A 19,057-nucleotide genomic window follows, 5' to 3' on the forward strand; every position below is an offset into this window, starting at 1 on the left:
TGTTATGGAGCCTTTGTTAATACAGCTGTACAGTGGTACCTCAGGTTTCAGATGCTTCAGGTTACAGACGCTTCAGGTTACAGACTCTGCTAACCCAGAAATAGTACCTTGGGTTAAGAACTTTGCTTCAGGATGAGAACAGAAATTGTGCAGCAGCGGCGCAGCGGCAGTGGGAGGCCCCATTAGCTAAAGTGGTGCTTCAGGTTAAGAACAGTTTCAGGTTAAGAACGGACCTCCAGAACGAATTAAGTTCTTAACCCGAGGTACCACTGTATATATGAAGGCTCCATCACTCTTTATGCAGATGCCAGGGGATGGAGCTACTTGGCATGACCCAGCTCTCATGTGCAACAACAATGGAGCTATACTGCTTGAAGAGAGCTTGTGATATAAAGCAAAGCTGTTGCGTAAACTAAATTCAGGTTTTACTGATATCATTAAACTGCACTTCCAGGGACACATGCTTCAAGTTGCAAATACGGGGCAATGAATTATATAGTAAATCTGGAGGGTCAAAGATCTGCTTGAATTTCAGACCATCTTGAAAAACTGGGATTTGGTTTGTGGATTTGATGTGTGATATTTATTTTTTGCTGTTTTATTTGCATGCTCCTGCTCCTGAAAAGCAGCATCAAGCGGTGATCGTCTTGTGTGAATGTGCCATCACAGAGCTAACACCACAGGTGGAAATTCCACGTGTCTTTATGTCGTCTCAAACATGGCACTCTCCAGTGGAGACAGTTCACATAGTCAGCTGTCTTGAGACCTCAAGTGAAGTGAAATTGAGCGATGAATATTCATGTGCGAACTTAGTCACAGCCCTTAGTGATGCAGCTGAAGAGAACTTGAAGAAGAGATTTGAAAGCAGAAGATACAGCCACTGCGGGAATTTTACCCAGGGCACTGTGCTCTTAAGTGTGCTGCTAAATAGCAGGAGAAAAGCGCAGCTAACGCACACCCATGTAAGCAATTTTCAAAAGCATTCCCTCCCCTCTAAATAAAATGTCTCACACCGTGTGAAAAGCACAGTTAGGAATAATTGCTAGACTTTTAAAAAAGAAAAAGAGGAAGAAAAGGAAACCGTTTTTAACTTACCTGAGCACAAATAAAGAATGTGAAATATTTCTTTGCCAGCAGAGAACACTTGTTTTTATTTCCCAGCCTTCATCCTCCCATAAAATGCCCAAATGGGAGTTTATGAAGCTTTCCAAAAAATTTCTCACCCTTGGGTTGAAAACAAGCATGAGAAATTTCAGTCCAGAGGGTAATTATTTTACAAAGAGTTCAAACCAGGGAAATGTAATGGGGGTGCTTCATCAACCATAACTATAGCTGTATTGCTGTAATGCCCTGCGCACGGCAGCAAGAGTGGAGAATCACTCCTGTTTGTCACAGAGATAGCTTTTATGGAGGGTCTGAAGAGAAGGTACCATGGAGAGGGGCAAGGGAGGCAACACTGAAAAGATACTCCTGGGTGCTGTCTAGACTGGTCACTTGCACATAGTTTAAAAGGAAGATATGGAGCTGCATATGCATTTGCATAAGCCAATCTATTTTCATCAATGCAAATTAAGAAATAATTACTCTCATTTAAATATAAATATATCTTACTATGCTGGGAAAGCCTGTGGTCAGGAAACCAGTGTGCCTGCTCAATCAGCTTCCAGGTACCCATGGTGGATGGGCAGTTTCAAGGCTTCTGGTCTCCTTCCTGAAGTTTCTTTATCCTTAGATAAAGATGCCCTTCACACAGAGGAAGCCTTGAGATAAAAGACTGTCAATTAGAGGACTCTTTTGTAAACATGGCCGCTGTAGCCCTGCCTTGGAGCATATGCAGTTGGACTCTACATAGCATCGTGTATTTTCCATTTGTAGTCCTGCAGTCAACTGGATTGCTTGAGAATGTGGAATTAAAGCATGCTGGAGTTAAACCATGTCCTTCTTTCTGGTATCAACTGACTTTGACATTTAAAGGAGTGTTATGCTGCTTTAAGAAACATGGCTTCCCTCAAAGAATCCTGGGAACTGTAGTCTGTTAAGAGTGCTGAGGGTTGTTAAGAGACTCCTGTTCCCCTCAAAAAGCTTACAATTCTCCATATTTCCTGGGAAAGGGAAGCAATTGTTAAGGAAGTAATTGTTAGCTTTCTGAGGGGACCAGGGCTCTTAGCCTGGATCCAGCCAGTTATCATCAATTTACAAAAAGCTACAATAAAAGGAAGGCAGAGGTAGTTTTAGCTGTCATTTCTAGCATATCACAAAAAGAATCTCTTGGAGCTAGGGAGGGTAACCTGTGGCCATCTAGATTACTTTTTTCTTTTGGGCTTCCTTCAGTCCCAGCTGACATGGTCAGATAAGGCAGTTGTCCAGCAACATCTGGGAGGGTCCAGGTTCCCTATCCCTGCAAAGAGCTTAATGTGACTGATGGCAGCCTCACCACATAGACCAGTCGCTGTGGAAGCATCATATGCTAGCTGAAAGATGCAAAATAAATTCCCCACAACAAAATCCTTATATTGACGTCTAGCAACAATGAAGTAACAATTATGTGGTTCAATTGTTTTCCTTATTATAACAACAACAACACTTCCAGTAATTTAGGAACAATTTGAAGGAGCCAGTGGCTTTCACCTTGACTTCTGTTTTCCTTCCCCCTCACTAAAACTGGTAAATGATACATGTGGGAAGGGTGGAAATTGCCAGATTAGCTGCAAGCCATTACAAATTGAGGTGGAATTCAGAGAAGGCAGGGCGGTCTCAGGTCATAATGACTTGGAACTTTTCTGAACAGAAGGAGTTCATTTCTGTACTCCTGTCCCAAGTGAACTTCTCTGTTTCTACTCTAGAACTATGCTGCATGTTTTTTTGGTGCTAGATAACTCCAGATCCTATGCCTTCTCCAGACCTTGCACAATGCCTCAGGGGACTTTAAGTTTGGCCAGAATAGGCCATGCTGGTAACAAGCTGTGAACATGGAGGGTCAATGCAGTGTCACTACAGAGTCTTTTTGTTCCATAGAGTCGCTGTTTTTACATACAAGGTATCACACAGTCTCTATTATGGGTTGCTGATGTGTGTTGAAAGTGGTGCAAATGTGGGAGGGAGCAGTCTTTCTCTCCTCAGGATTGCCAAAGTGCTCTGCTGTCTAATGAGCCGATGTCTCTAATATTAATGTGACAAATCTGAAATGTTTTGCATCCTTTCTAGTCTGATATTCCTCTGCTTTTGTCTCCAGTTCTACAAGCAGAAATAATTTGAGGGGAAATGGATGCTTTAGATGCCGTCCAACATAGATGAGAGTTAAGGAGATCAAACACAATTCTCTCAGGAAGTGTGTATTTCTGATTCAATTTGCCACTCCACTTTAAATTGCCTCCTGTGATACATGTGTTTGCCTGCCTCTAATGAGATATTATAGTTCTGCCACAAACTTTGTTCTCTGCGTTTATTTAAGGTGTCATTTATAATACAACACAGATCTGCTGGTATGCAAACAACTTGGATGCTTAGAAGGAGAGTATAGCAACATCTCCCTTCTACAGAATCTAGCTCCAGAGAACTAGCACTGATAGAAGCTGAAAATAAAAACAGAAGGTGAAAATTACAATGAATTTAGCAGCTCAGCATGAAGCAATGATAAACAAAGAGGCTTTTTTTACAAAGTAAATGGACTGTGTTTTACACAAATGATTTTAATTCCAACTACCAGATCCAGGCACTCTCAGGAAACTGATGTTCTAGATCCATTTTAATTGGGGTTAAGTTCCTGTTTTGGCACAGAAACTGCTTTGGTCACCCTGTATGATGACCTCTGTTGGGAGAGAGACAGGGGAAATATGTCCCTGTTAATTTTTCTTGACGACTCAATGGCTTTCGATACCATCAGTTGTGGTATTCTTCTGCAGCTGCTGTCCCAGTTGGGGATGGGTGGCACCATTTTGCAGTGGTTCCAGTCATTCTTGGATGGTCATTTCCAGAGAGTGATGCTTGGGAAGTGCACTTAGGCCCTGTGGAATCTTCAAATGAGGTTCCTCAAGGTTCAGTTTTATCCCCAATGTTTAACATCTACATGAAACTGGTAAGAGGTGTCATCTGGAGTTTTGGAGTATGTTCTCAGCAATATTCTGATGACACTCAGCTGTAATTCTCCTTTACATCTGCAGGTGTAGCAGTAGATGTGCTGCACTATTTTCTTGACTTAGTAATGGACTGGATGCGAGCCAATAAACAGAAGCTCAATCCAGATAAGGCTGAGGTACTGTAAGTGGGTGGTGCCCTAGACTGGAAGGCTAGGAGGTTGTCTGCTCTTGACAGGGTTACACTTGCTCTGAAGGAGAGGGTATACAGCTTGGGGCTCCATTACTGTCACTTGGGGCTCAGGTGGCCTCAGTGGTACAGAATGTTTTCCATGAGCTTTGGCTGGTGGTCCAGCTGAACCTCTATCTGGAGAGGGGTAGCCTAGTTTCTGTCACCTCTGCTCTCATAACCTCCATGTTGGATTACTGCAACACATTATATGTGGGGCTATCTCTGAATATGGTTCGGGAACTTCATGTGAAGCAGAATTTAGTGGCCAGGTTGCTCACTGAGGCAAGAGGGTCTGAGCATATAACTGGCCTGACTGCACTAGCTGCAATAGTTTCCAGGCCCAATTCAAATGACTGGTTTTAACCTATAAATCCTTAAATGGCTCAGGACCACAATACCGCAATGACCACCTCTCCCCATATGAACCAACCTAGACCTTGCAATCATCACCTGAGGCCCTGTTTTGTGGCAACCTTTTGGAGGGTGGCAACATGAGAACGGGCCTTTTCTGTGGTGGCTCACAGGTTGTGGAATGCTGTCCCCAGGGAAGCTCAACTGACACTGTCATTAGATATCTTTTGGTGCCAGAAGAAGAAAATGTTTCTCCTTAACTGAGCCTTTGGGTGAGTAACATTCTTTGTACTTTTAAATATGGTTTTGGGATGTGGGGGTTATCAGTTTGATTTTGTTCTTATACTTTTTGAACAGGTGCTTTGTGTTCTCATTTTGTATTTATATGTTGTGAACCACCCTGTGATCTTCAGATGAAGGATGGTATGCACATTTTAATAATACTAATAAATACTTTACCTCCTGGCATAGCACTGGGACAGATGTTGTTGCTTCTTCTCTCATCAGGAGAAAACAATAAACACAGAGTGGGACAGCTCCCTCCAGAAATACAGGTATGCAAAAGTCCTAAGCGTATAGAATTTTTTTTCCTTGTTTCTTGCACACTTTATTTAGCCTATATAAATAGGCTTTGCAGATCATTTATAAGCTGCCTTGCAGGGAAATTAAAACAAAAGTTAAAATTTTAATTTAGAATCACTTTTACAGCTACCACTGATGTAGATAAAAATTTATGGTGACACAGCTGTGGAGTTCTTAGATTTAATTAGAGGAACTGTTTCCTCACCATGCACAACTTTTGCATTAGCAGGGGTTATGCTGATTGGAAGCCATGTGCATTAAATACTTTGTGCTTGGTTTCCTGGTGTGTACTACTACTATAAAGTGAATTTGTAATGCAAATATTTCCCCTTGACTTAACATTTATCTGAAATCTAGATATTTTGATCCATCTAGATCAGGGTTGGGGGACCAGATGTTGCTGGGCTCCATCTCCCATTTCCCCTGACCACTGACCATGCTGGCTGGGGCTGACGGGAGCTGTAGCATGACAACATCTGGAGGGCAACAGATTCAACACCAAGTATGTAGATTTCCCTCCACAAATTCTCCAGGGCTTTTTATTTTCTGTGTAAAATAAAATAAACGAACAGGAACGCTCTGCCACAAGAGACTAGGGCCCTGCGGGACTTGACATCTTTCTGCAGGGCCTGCAAGACAAAGCTGTTCCACCAAGCCTTTGGCTAGGGCACAGCCTGACTCCCTCCTTTGGCAATCTTCACAGAACTCTAGCCCAATGGTTGCCATCAATTTGATTTGAATTAATTTTATAATGAAATGATTTTAGAATGTTGTATTATTTTATTGTTGTTAGCCGCCCTGAGCCTGGCTTCGGCTGGGGAGGGCGGTATATAAATAAAAAAATATTATTATTATTATTATTATTATTATTAGGAGCGCAAACATTCCATTGGTTATCTGACCTAAGTTTCAATTCCTGCTCCTAATCAGCTAGTGGAGATTAGGCAGGTGAAGAACACAGAAAACTCTTGTTTGTCCACCAGTTTATCTATTTACCCAATATTAATATCTGCTTTGACCATCAGCAGCTCTCTGGGGTCTCAAGCATGCCAAAAATGTGCTGGATTTCTAAGGTATGGTTCCACCTCAGAATTATCAGAGGTACCACTGTCTCCACACCAGCCCTGATTAGATAATAATATGAATATGAATGCTTGAAAATTTGTCTTGCTAAGATAAGCTCCCCGTGCCACCATGTTCTAAGTGCCATGAGTTGAATGCAAAGTCGTTACTCCATTTGACTGCTGTGCATCAACATGGTATACACTAGTGGGGGAAGGGGGGCGGGGCGGAGGGAGCGGACCACCCCTGGCACCACTATTCCAGTAGGGTGCCATCGTGGCAGGGCCCCCCCCCGGACACGCGTCGTGCATCCCCCCACGTGCTGGGCACCACACCCCCACAGGTGGTGCGTCACGCCCTTGCCCCTGGGATGCGCACCATGCCCCTGGGGGGCCCCAGCCACACTCCCCCCCAGTAGGAGAGCATGCAGCTTCACCACTGATGGTATAGAGATGTGGGTGGCACTGTGGTCTAAAGCACTGAGCCTCTTAGACTTGCCAATCAGAAGGTCAGCAGTTTGAATCAGCACAATGGGGTGAGCTCCTGTTGCTCTGTTCCAGCTTCTGCCAACCTAGCAGTTCGAAAGCACGCCAGTGCAAGTAGATAAATAGGTACTGCTGTGGCGGGAAGGTAAATGGCATTTCTGTGTGCTCCGGCTTCCATCACAGTGTTCCGTTGCACCAGAAGCAGTTTAATCATGCTGGCCACATGACTCGGAAAGCTGGCTGAAGACAAACAACAGCTCCCTTAGCCTGAAGCGAGATGAGCACTGCACCCAATAGTTGCCTTTGACTGGACTCAACCATCCAGGGGTCATTCACCTTTTCACCTTTTCAACATGGTGAAGACAAAATCATTATGTTGTATATTTCCTTTCAGAAAGTGTATGACAGTGATGTTTTTATGATGATTTATAATGTACTGGGAGAAAGAGAAGGAACTGGTGGCAAATTTTACTGAATATGATCCAGACTGCAAAGTCCCATTGATTTCTAGAAGAAAATCAAACATGTGCATAAATAGCTTCACTTTATTATATTTATCTATCCAATTGAAATGTGACTTAAAAGCGCTACCTTTTGATGGGGTCATTTCCTATAACTGTCATCATCACACCAAGCCCTTATTGCTTGGACAATTCACCGTGCATTTACTTTTATATCCTGGTCTCTGAAGTTTATTACTAATTTAAAATATTTATATTGCATGCTTTGAGTGAGAGATAATATGCTGCCCTTTACTTTAGTATCATGTTGTACAATATTATAATAGGAATAAATTGAATTTAAATCAGCAAAATATAGGAATATCCTACAGATAAAAACATGAATAAAGGCACTGGAAGGCATTTTAAAATTATCTCATCAACATGTATTTTAAAATGACTAGCAATTAATCCTAGCCAAGCTCATTTCCCAAAAAAAAATCATAGGCTTATATCCAATTGTGCATCTCCACCAGCACAAAACACTTCCATTTACACAACAGGATTTCTCCTTGCCCTCCAGTCCCACCACCACCAATGTGTGCTCCCCAAATCCCCCTGGGAGAAGACGGGGAAAGCATGGGGCTTCTGTAGGGAGATGAGGAAAGAGAAGCCCTGTTGTGTGCCCTGAAGTCTATTTAAATGACGTTGGATTTCATTCTTTACATGCCATGCTGGAATATTCTCAGCTTCCCTTACCATTAGTCTTTTGCCTGACTTACAAACATAGAATTCCTCCTGAAACTTAATCTAGTTCTTGCAGCTCTTTCTTCTGTATCACAAGATGCTTTATTAACTCAGACATGGCAACAAATTGGCTCAAGGAGGATTATCTCAATACCTATTAATTGCAAAGGATTTACATCTCCATCCAGAGCTGTTCACAAGTTTGAATAGGGAGTCATGGCCTGGCCTGAGCCTGACAAAACAGAGAGAGAGAGAGAGAGAGAGAGAGGGAGGGAGGGAGGGAGGGAGAGGGAGAGAGAGAGATCAGAATCCAGTTCAATACCAACCAAAAAAGAAAGCGTTTTCGGACATTGATCTCTACCTCAGTTGGTTCAGAAGTCCTGCTGGGCTGTGAAACTAAGGTAGGAGTAAATAACAGCGGTAGGTTTGTCAGGACACATAACTAGCTTCACTATCTGTCCTGTGGTTGATTGTCCCAGCAGTACTAATACCATTTTCTGTTTGTTTGTTTGCTTGCTTGCTTGCTTGCTTGCTTGTTAAGTTTTTCACCTGATGCTCCAGAAAGTAAAAATGGGGGATAAATTCACAGGGTGGTGGAGAGCTGTGCACCACCAGCTGTTGTGAGAATCCCGTATAGGCTTCAGGAAGATAAAAAAGCAGAGAAGAGGAGGAATAGAGTTTGAGAGAGAAATGGCCAGTGGCATACATTAATATGGTTAAAAATTCTGCTACCCCTAACTTGACCCTTACCCAGTGGCGGAGGAGGAGGGGGGTAGGGGGCGGATTGACCTGGCTACCATCTTTGAAGGGGTGACAAGAAGGCACCCCATGGGGGGCTCGCCCTGCCACCATCACACCGCCCCAGCCGCGTGTGGAGGATCCTCTGCTCATGACTGCACCCTCTACCGCCGCCCTTACCAAAAATCAATAAGCTGGGCAAACAGGGCTGGGCTAGTGCAGTTTGTTTTGATGAATTTAGTGTCTGTAAGTTACTTTGGGTCCTGTGAGGAAAATGAATAATAATAATCATCATCATCTCCATATGAAAATTTCCTCCTCTTCCTTCTTTAGCATTAGACATTAGCATGCAAAATACACATACCCTGGACCTACTTAGACTTGATAAGGAAAACAGTTAAGTTCTTACAACCAGCTAGAATAAGTAAGTAAGGAGGCAGGCAGGTTAAAGGCTGACTTGGGATGGTAGAGCGATGCCCCATTTGCCCTAATGGATCAGGTCTCCACCCTTTGAAAGTCAAGTGCAGGGAAGAGCCTCTAATGGAGCAAATGGAATATTATTTCCTAATGGAGGGCCTGATCTAAATGGAGACTCCAGCAACGAGCAAAGACTTAAAATTATCTACCTTCCATACCAGGGTTTCAATCTAGACTGACTGCTCCATTCTGGCAATTTGTGAAAGAAAAAAAGCTTCCACTCAAGGGAAGACTGCTTGATAAATGTCACATGAGCTTTCTCCCTTAGTCTGCATCAAGATTCTTATTTCCAAGAGTCCTATGATTTCTTATCACTGTGTGCACTGTCACCTCATGTGTCAATATTTCTGTTTCATTCTTTAAGAACTCTTATCCCACATTTTTGAGAGGGACGCGGGTGGCACTGTGGGTTAAACCACAGAGCCTAGGACTTGCCGATCAGAAGGTTTGAGGTTCAAATCCCCACGACGGGGTGAGCTCCTGTTGCTCGGTCCCTGCTCCTGCCAACCTAGCAGTTCGAAAGCACATCAAAGTGCAAGTAGATAAATAGGTACCGCTCCGGCGGGAAGGTAAACGGCATTTCTGTGCGCTGCTCTGGTTCACCAGAAGCGGCTTAGTCATGCTGGACACATGACCTGGAAGCTGTACGCCGGCTTCCTCGGCCAATAAAGCGAGATGGGTGCCGCAACCCTAGAGTTGGTCATGACTGGACCTAATGGTCAGGGGTCCCTTTACCTTTATTCCACATTTTTAGCCACCCCAAAAGTTTGAAATGCCCCCAAAGTCACATGCAATATAGCAATAACCACACACCATTTAAGTATTAGAACAGATGCAAAATGACAGTAGCAACACACAAAAAATAGACTTGTATTGAAATGTGCAAATAGGCTCTGAAAGTGAGCATGACCTATAAGAGAGGCCACCACTCTAGATGTTTAGCTAACACAGCCTGGAGCACACCATTAAAAGGTGGCAGAATAACAGTAGGTAGACATTATGAGCAAAAGCAGAATGCATAAAAGTGCAAAGCTAAATGCATTTTTACAACTATTAAGGTAACAAGCACCAGAGATGCCATCTCATCTTTCCTAATTAGATCTGAATGCAGTGAGGTGTAATTTTTCCTCAAGTTTCTTTTTACCTTCTGTTTTTCACTAATATAATTTAAAAAAACCCTCAAGAAAGCTTCACAGTAAAGCACCCCACCGACTGAGGACTGACATCTTTGCACGCACAGAAGCTCCAAAACAAAACAGAAACAAAAAGGCAGGGTTCCAGAGCCCTGCATGTAGCTTTATGAGATAATAGGATTCTGCAATGCAGTGCTATGCTTCCAGTCCACTGAACTGTAAAATCCACTTTAGAGTTTTATGTGACTTCAGTCCAATGAACAAAATAATCCACTCCAGAATTTATATCACTCTAGGCCAGTGAACGGCATAATCTAGACTTTGATTAGAAATTCTGGGTAGACTGTGAGTGTGTTGTGGGTAAATGGTTGTCAAGGTGTCTATTCGGTCAGAGAAAGGAGTTATCTTGTAGGCAGCTAACAAATGAAAGTTCAGGTTAGCGTTCAAAGGAGCTTATTTGCTCGTTGCAGCAGAGCAATATCCCCAACTACTGAGACTGTCTCCTCTTGCTTTGTTTTTGATTCAGGTTTATGGGGAGCAACTTGGCAGCTCCTATTGTCTTTATTCTCCCTGTTTTTTAAGGGTTCTCAACAGCATTTGCTAGGAGAACTAGATTAGCCCTGCATGGATTTTAAGATCTTAGATAGTTATCTAACAATGTTTATATACTGTTCAATGAAAAACAATCTCTGAACAATTTACACCAAATGGTACAAATAATTTATTGGAATAGCAATAAAACAGTAAACATAATAAAAATAATCAAGTATAGGTAAAGTCAACATTTTATAGGGAAAAAAATGAATGCAATAAAAGTATATGTCTGGGTTGAATTGCCTAAACAAAACTGTTTTTAGTAGGCAGCTAAAAATTAAGCTTAATGGGGGGGCAGAAGGGCAGGAGATGCCAAATATCTGGGGCAGGGGCCCCTTGGGTCACCCCTTAACAATGCCCCTGGTGATTTGTGGGTAATATCTGTCAATAATTCATGTGGACACCTAGGACGGAAATGAGAATCCTCACTAACGAGGTAAGAAAACTAGTGTTTCCCACCTATGATGATTTAAGAATAACAGAGCAATCCTTAGGTTAAATAAATGCAAATTACCCCAATTCTAAAATCTAGCCAAGAGTGGGGCTACTGCTGGCTGAGATGGCCCAAGCCTGGCAGAGGGGAAAGAAGCCTTGAAGAGTTTGACTTGTACCACGCTTTTTGCTGGCCTAAATTCCACCAGGTTGCTTAGCAACAGGACTGAGCTGAAAGAGGTTTTTAGCTGGTGTTGAGTCTCTCATTGCCTTACCCCATCTCCAGACCCCACTTTTTCATATTTACACCTGTGTAAATTCCACCGACTTAAGTTCTGCCAGGTGAGCCCCAGCTGAGCCAGCATAGCCACAGCTCAACCTTAATTGTGGGAGTTCACTGGTGTATCCCTGGGTGAGTCAGGACGCAGGAGTTACCGTGGCCTATCTGCAACTGAGCCACAACTCAGCCAGGACAGCAAGTTCCACCTAGTCCAAACTCATTCATCCTGGCAGGATGCAAATGACACATTAGAAAAGCAGAAACTTGATTTTCATGACAAAGTTAACTCTAAAAGTACAAGAGTCAAGAGTACCTTTTAAATCTTCTGGATTACACACACTCATACTCATAATAGATTAGTACAGCTAGCTGAAGTTCTCATCTACTTTAAAGTTTGTCCGTTATAACCCCCATTTCAAGCATACCACATACACAAAAATATATTAACCACAATCAAGATCACCCATGCAGAATTCAGAGGGTACCTATTTCTCATCTTATTTCCTGTATCTCCTGGAAATTTTAAAATAGTGTAAAAATGTCTCCCAGAGTTTATTGATCTTTTGCAGGGTAATAATAACTTAATAAAGTGGGATATTATTACACTGAAATGGATCAATAAACTCAGCAGAGATGCATTTGTTTCACTATATGTTTTTTTGCAGCAGGTATGCAGCATGGAAAAGAATTACAAGGCAGAATCTAGAAATGCTGCACTTTTAAACTCCACATTATCTTAAATGTGGGGTGGGAGGACATCTTCCCAAAAAGTTTGAGATTAGCCAGAGGGCCTTTTCTTCACTCTCCACTGTCCACAGAGCTTCAATTACTGAGACAAAAGGTTAATTTGTTAGCAATTCACCATAATATGGAACACTTAGGGAAGAAAACGGAGGCAAATTGAAGACCACACTGGATTTCCTTAGGTTAGAGGTCATCTGAAAGCCAGAACTAAATTTTATGCAGTCATTTTTGTATTATTTTTATTTTATTTAAAAAAACTAATTTAGCACCTGTATTTATAATCTCACAAAGGAGCCCTGGGCAAATTGAGACATGCCAGCAAAAGGCCACTGAATGAGGTTCCTACCTGAGCGAGGATTTGAACCTCTCTTTCATTAAAGTCTGGTGGTCAAACTTGGCATTATGATGGCAGCACATAGTTCCCAACTCCATTTCCCCTTATTATGACAACATAGGGAAGCATATGATAGAGGGATACAATCGGTGGTATACATAATACCATCAGTAGTTCAGGACCGCAAAAGTCTATTTAGGCATTTTTACACATGTGATTTCAATTGTCTGAGAGGGGAGTGGATGTCCCTGTGCTCCACTTGTTTTGTTGAATCGTTGTTGCCACACCTGTAATCCTCCATACAGTGGTACCTTGGTTTACAACCATAATCCATTCCGGAGGTCTGTTTGTAAACCAAAACAGGTTATAACCCAAGGTGTGCTTTCGCCAATGGGGCCTCCCCCCCAAAATTGTTCGTAATCCCCCCAAAATGGGTTGTAATAAAAAAAGTTGCAAACCAGGACATGCACTTCCAGGTTTGATGTGTTTGTAATCCAAAATGTATGCAAACCAAGGTACCACTGTATGTTGGAGCTGAACTAGATTATATTCATGGATATTGGAGCATGTATCATCATTCTGTGCATGAAAGGCATTGTAGTCTTCCTGCAGTTTGGAACTGTGATCTTCCAAGGTTCTAAATCAGGGAGCCTCTATGAGTAAGAACAACTTGCCATGGTAAAAGTTCAGCCCTCAGCATGTGACATGGCAGGGAGTAGTGTGTCTGTGCTCTCTTCCTTAAAAGATTGAAATCAGGTGTGTGGGGGTGTCTCTATAGGACTCCATTGTTATGTAAATAAACACAAAGACAAGGGTTTGACCCTAAATAGCTCACAAGTGTAGAAAGAAGAGTAGAAATGTGAGGATTTAGGCTTCTTATGTTGAAGCAACCTTGAAAGACAAATGGGAAGGTTTCTTCTTGGACAAAGCTTCCAGAAAAAAATGGGAAAAGCATAGCGTTTCAACAGTATATTTCCTGGTGTTGGTGGTGATGATGGAGCGCGCTCTTTCTTCCTCTCTCTTTCTCTCTCCACTCCTTCCACTTATACCTTACACACAAAAACTAAACAAGGGAAATTGTACATCATGTTCAAACAGTCCATAAACATGCAGTTATTATTCTGGTCTGATTGCAGTTGCCTGCTTCTACCTTTGTTACCTTTGTTATAGGAAAATTGTTATAGTTATATGATCAGTATCTTACACTTAACACTGCCTATTTATGGACATGCGCTATGACTAAATCACAGGAGGAGTCATGCAGTCATTAATAACATGCCCTTGACTTGAAATGTTAATAAGAAAACCGTATGAGGCTACTGATGTATTGCAATGGAAAATGGTTACAGGGAGGGAAATAATTTTCTTACTTCATTCTAGTAATCAGCTTATTCTTAAAGTGTTGCTCTGCATTATCAGCATCATTTAATATATGTAAAGAGTCTAAGGTGCAGTAGCTCTTTGATAATCACTACAGTTTAAAAATCAATTGTAGAATAATAATAATGCCAGTTGCCAGTCTTCTATTGTTGATTGTTGATTTTCAATATGATTGTATATTATATGTTCTATTTTAATAACAGACCACCCATGGAATATTGATTGATTGATAGCCATATACACATAAAATGTTTCTTTTGAGACTTCCCTATATCACACAGCTAGAGTTTGGGCTATTAGGGAGGTGGTGACTGACAACAGCCAGAAAGCTGTGGCCAGATGGGATGGAAGTAGGCAGTGTCCTCTGCTCATGGCAGAGTCAGACTTGGGCTTAGCTAAGCAAGTTGGAGAATGTTGCAAGCTGGCTCCTGCTTTAGGTCCCTGTCCAAATTCCTGATCCATCATGCTGGAGGGTGGGGTAGAGGACTGAAACACCTCCACCAGCCATGGAGAGTAACTATGAATTCTCCACCAATGCAGAGCTCCCCATTCTGCCTTCCAAAACTGCAGAAGGGCAGAAGTACTGCTGGCAGACCCTCTAAGTGTCCCTATTTTCCAGGGACAGTCCTGGATTTACAGAAGCCGTCCTAGTTTCTGACTTGATCCTGGAATGTCCCACTTTTACTTAGGATGTCCCTATTTTTATTGGAGAAATGCTGGAGGGTATGGAGCTATGCAACCTCCGAGCCAAGGAAATAAATAACTATACAACCTTTAGAAGACATCTGAAGGAGGCCCTGTATAGGGAAGTTTTATTATGTTTTTATATATGTTGGAAGCTGCCCAGAGTGGTTGGGGCAACCCAGTCAGAAGGGCAGGGTGTAAATAATATAATTATGACAATTATGGAGCAGGATGTCCCTATTTTCATCAGAGAAATGTTGGCGGGTATGAGCTGGTGGAATTCCTAGCAGCAGTAGCCCATGGGAAAACTTCAAACTGCATCCTGAGCCACCCCCTTTTCTGATCCTGACCTGAATCCTATGCCAGCTCCAAACTAACACAGCATGGTGCACCATTTCCCCAGTCCCCGCCTTCCACCTTGGTTGATGTGAGTGGCAGTGCTGTAGATACGCCGTGGCTGCTCTGATCTGTCACACCTTGCTGCTGCCTGTCCAGGTTTAGGATTACCTTGTTAGCCGCTTTCCACATAGTATGCAGTATTCATTGCAGCTGTTTGTTATACATTAAGAATGTTGTGGTTCTAGGTAAGCCACTACATGCACAGTAAATTGTGCAAGGGGAATTTTTGTCATCAGTCACTCCATTGATAATAATATTTACTTTTCAGGTGTGGGCACATCACTTTCATAAAGTTAAAATTCCCATAAGTCTTGTTGGCATCCGTCGTCTCGAGAGACACTTCCAGGGGTGGCATCAACCTACTGTGTTAGCAGCACTGAAGTGATCTCTCCAGGGCACAAGCCTCAGCAGTGTGTAGAAGGGTTCTGGGCTGCCCAGACAACAGACCTCTTGGCTGATGTGCCCCCAAAGCAGAGTAATGCGTTTGGCTGCAGGAGTTACCAAAAGGATGGTGATCCAACTGTCTTAGGGACCCCACTCCGGATTTGTGTAGGGTTTCCTCCTTAGCCTTTTCTTCTCCCAAAGGTGTTCCACAAGGCAGCAGAGGTTTAGGATCAGAGGTTTCCTTCTCCTATATGGGCTGCCTTCCCAGGTTGATGAGCCCCATCTGCCCCTCACTTCCCTCTGTAGCACATGTAGAAACTGCCTTCTTGACCATTGGACCCACTATTCGTCTCATCTGCCCAACACACTGGAGCCTGTCTTTGCATTCAGGGGGAGTTCCTACCTCACCAAGGGTTTGAGACCCATCACCTGGTTTATCTGGCCAGTCAAAGCCTTTCCCGGGGTGTGACCGCTGTCACATGCTGACAGCTTCTAGGAGCCACAGGTTAGAGTTGAATGCAGAGTAGGAACCAAAAGTGTACAAACTAGCTCAGAAGGAGCACAACATGCCCCTCACCAGAGGCACTACCCCTCCCCTTATACCCCATTTAGATTGTGACTATGGGCTTGCAAAAAGAAGAGACATGAAGCATTCTGAGACTGCAATCCTATACCAACTTACATGGGACTAGGCCCCCTTGAACTCAATGGGACTGATTTTTTAATAGACGTGCATAGGTCTGTTAATATATGCATGCCCTCATGGCCTTCCCACATTGCCTACACTCCTATCTCCATGCTCATTCCCCCCAAATCTCTTTCTTGCTGGCAATGTTTTTTAAAGAAAGGGACTTGACACCTGTTTGACATGGCCAACAGAAATGACAACAGAAACCAAGTAAACAGGGCTAATGAGAGATCCAAGAAGAAAGAGACGGAATATAATAAATTACCAAGTGGGTTTGCACGCCCTCACCCCGCCCCCCAATATCCACAGGATATAACATACTGGAATTCTTGGGAAAGGTTTGCATTTCTGGCCCACCCTATGTCCTTAAGACAGGGGTGAAGACCCCATTGCTGGACTCCCTCAGCCTCCACTAGGAGGTCAGTCTTGCTGGACTCCAGCTCCCACAATCCCCATCCTGCAGGGCTGGTGGTGGGGGGCAATGGGTGCTGGAATGCAACAACATCTGGAGGGCCACAGGCTCCTAATGTCTGCCTTAAGATATAATTAACATAATGAAGACAATACTGGCAACAGACCTTCTCCTGGAGTGCACTTAACTAAGATGATAACTCATGTCTTGGGTTAATACAGATTTCAGGTAATTCAGAATGTAATGAGATGTTTAGATTTAGTATAAAGGATAAAGCTTGCCAGAAAAATCAGACTGACACCCAATTTATTGATGCTAAAATTATCCCAAACCAAGAGACCATAAATTAAATCTTTTTATGGTTTGTTGAAACTACTGTGTACAGTAACTGAATTGTAGCGGGCAGAGAAGGGGGGCAGCAGGCCCCGTGTTAATTGGAATGGAGTTTTTCAGAATAGGTGAAATGAATAATGATGTGCTTCATTTAAATGACTTGTTAATATTTACTCTGCAAATACCCAAGGGGAAACTTGGCTAAGCTAAAATAGCCTTTAATTTGCATTTCTGTCAAGCATTACATCATTCCCAACTAGGAATAGTGCTCTCCCCTTTATTATTCTGCTTATCTCACATGTGTACTGCATTCTAACAGATTAAGAGGCTATGAAAGTCTAAGTTCTGTAAAATGTTTCTCATATTTATGAGGAAATAACAGGCCTGGCAATCGAGATGCCACTAAGCAAACCCGAGAACTTGCCTGAAGATCTGAAATGGCGTGTGGAGTTCACTTTTATTCCTCATGTTAATATGATATGAAAAATGCCTAGGGATTCTAGTATGTTGAGAAATGTTCTTTAAAAAATAGTTATGGGGAATCTCAATATCCAGAGAAAATAAGTCAATAATGACCTCTGGCTTTATTTGCACATCTGCACCTCAACATCAGCTGGAATTTATTATTCTTCAGGTGCTTTCAGACTGTAAAATTTAGAGCTGGCTTGCACAGCGTCTCATATTTTATAAAATTGTTTACTAGATAGGCTATTTGCAGTGTTCAAACTTAGGAACTAGATTACTTTTCCATGAGTGCAATGAAAGTGTGGAAGATGGAGCACTGCATCACTGCCTTTGCTCCATGGGTCTCCTCCCTCTGGCTGAACTAAAATGTTTGTTTGTTTCAGCTTAAAAATGAAAAATAAAATATCAATAGGGAAAAAGAACCCCAATATTTTTTCAGGAACCAAGAGAGATTCTTACATTTCTCAGCCCTTAGAGGAGGCTTTCCTTAACAAGTTTTGGAGAAACGTGTTCGTGCTCTTCCTGTAACAAACTGGTCCACTGCAACTTAGGGTGATGCTACATCCTGACAATGTGTTTTATTTTATTTTTTGCATTTTTATCTTGTAAACTGCCTCTCATCTTCAGTTGAAGTGCGGTATAGAAATTTAATAAATAATAATAATAGGTAGGCAGATCATCACATCTGGGGCAGATGGAGGTGTTTAAAAGGCCATAGGTAAAGGTAAAGGGACACCTGACCATTAGGTCCAGTTGTGGCCGACTCTGGGGTTGCAGCGCTCATCTCGCTTTATGGCCGAGGGAGTCGGCATACAGCTTCCGGGTCATGTGGCCAGCATGACTAAGCCGCTTCTGGCGAACCAGAGCAGCGCACGGAAACGCTGTTTACCTTCCCGCCAAAGCGGTACCTATTTATCTACTTGCACTTTGACGTGCTTTTGAACTGCTAGGTTAGCAGGAGCAGGGACCGAGCAACGGGAGCTCACCCCATCGCGGGGATTCAAACCACCAACCTTCTGATCAGCAAGTCCTAGGCTCTGTGGTTTAACCCACAGCGCCACCCACATCCCTTAAAAGGCCATAGGTTGTTTAATTATCTGAAGGCCTGAGAGAAGAAGGATGTTTGCCTAGTGCCTAAAAATATGTAACAAAAACACCAGGCGAGCCTCCCTAGGGAGAGCATTTCACAAGCAAGGAGCTACCGCAGAAAAGGCCTGTTCTTGTGTTGCTACCATCCAGACCTCTTATGGAGGCCACTTGAGCCCCAAGCAACAGCAAAGGATCCAGGAGTACCCCCAAGCTACATACCGACTTCTTTGGAGGGAGTGCAACCCCATTAACAGCAGGCAACCTTCCATCCATCTGGTCTAGGGAACCACCCACTAACAATGACTCAGTATTATCTGGATTGAGCTTCAGTTTATTGGCTCCCATCTCATCCATCACCAAGGCAAGACACCAATCCAGCTCATTCGCTGCTGCACCTGCAGATGTAAAGGAGAAGTAGAGCTTTGTGTCACCAGCATGTTGCTGACAATGTACTCCAAAACTCCAGATGACGCCACTCAGTGGTTTCATGTAGATGTTAAACAGCATGGAGGATAAAAC

Source organism: Podarcis raffonei, chromosome 1, assembly GCF_027172205.1.
Source record: "Podarcis raffonei isolate rPodRaf1 chromosome 1, rPodRaf1.pri, whole genome shotgun sequence".
NCBI classification, from domain to species: domain Eukaryota; kingdom Metazoa; phylum Chordata; class Lepidosauria; order Squamata; family Lacertidae; genus Podarcis; species Podarcis raffonei.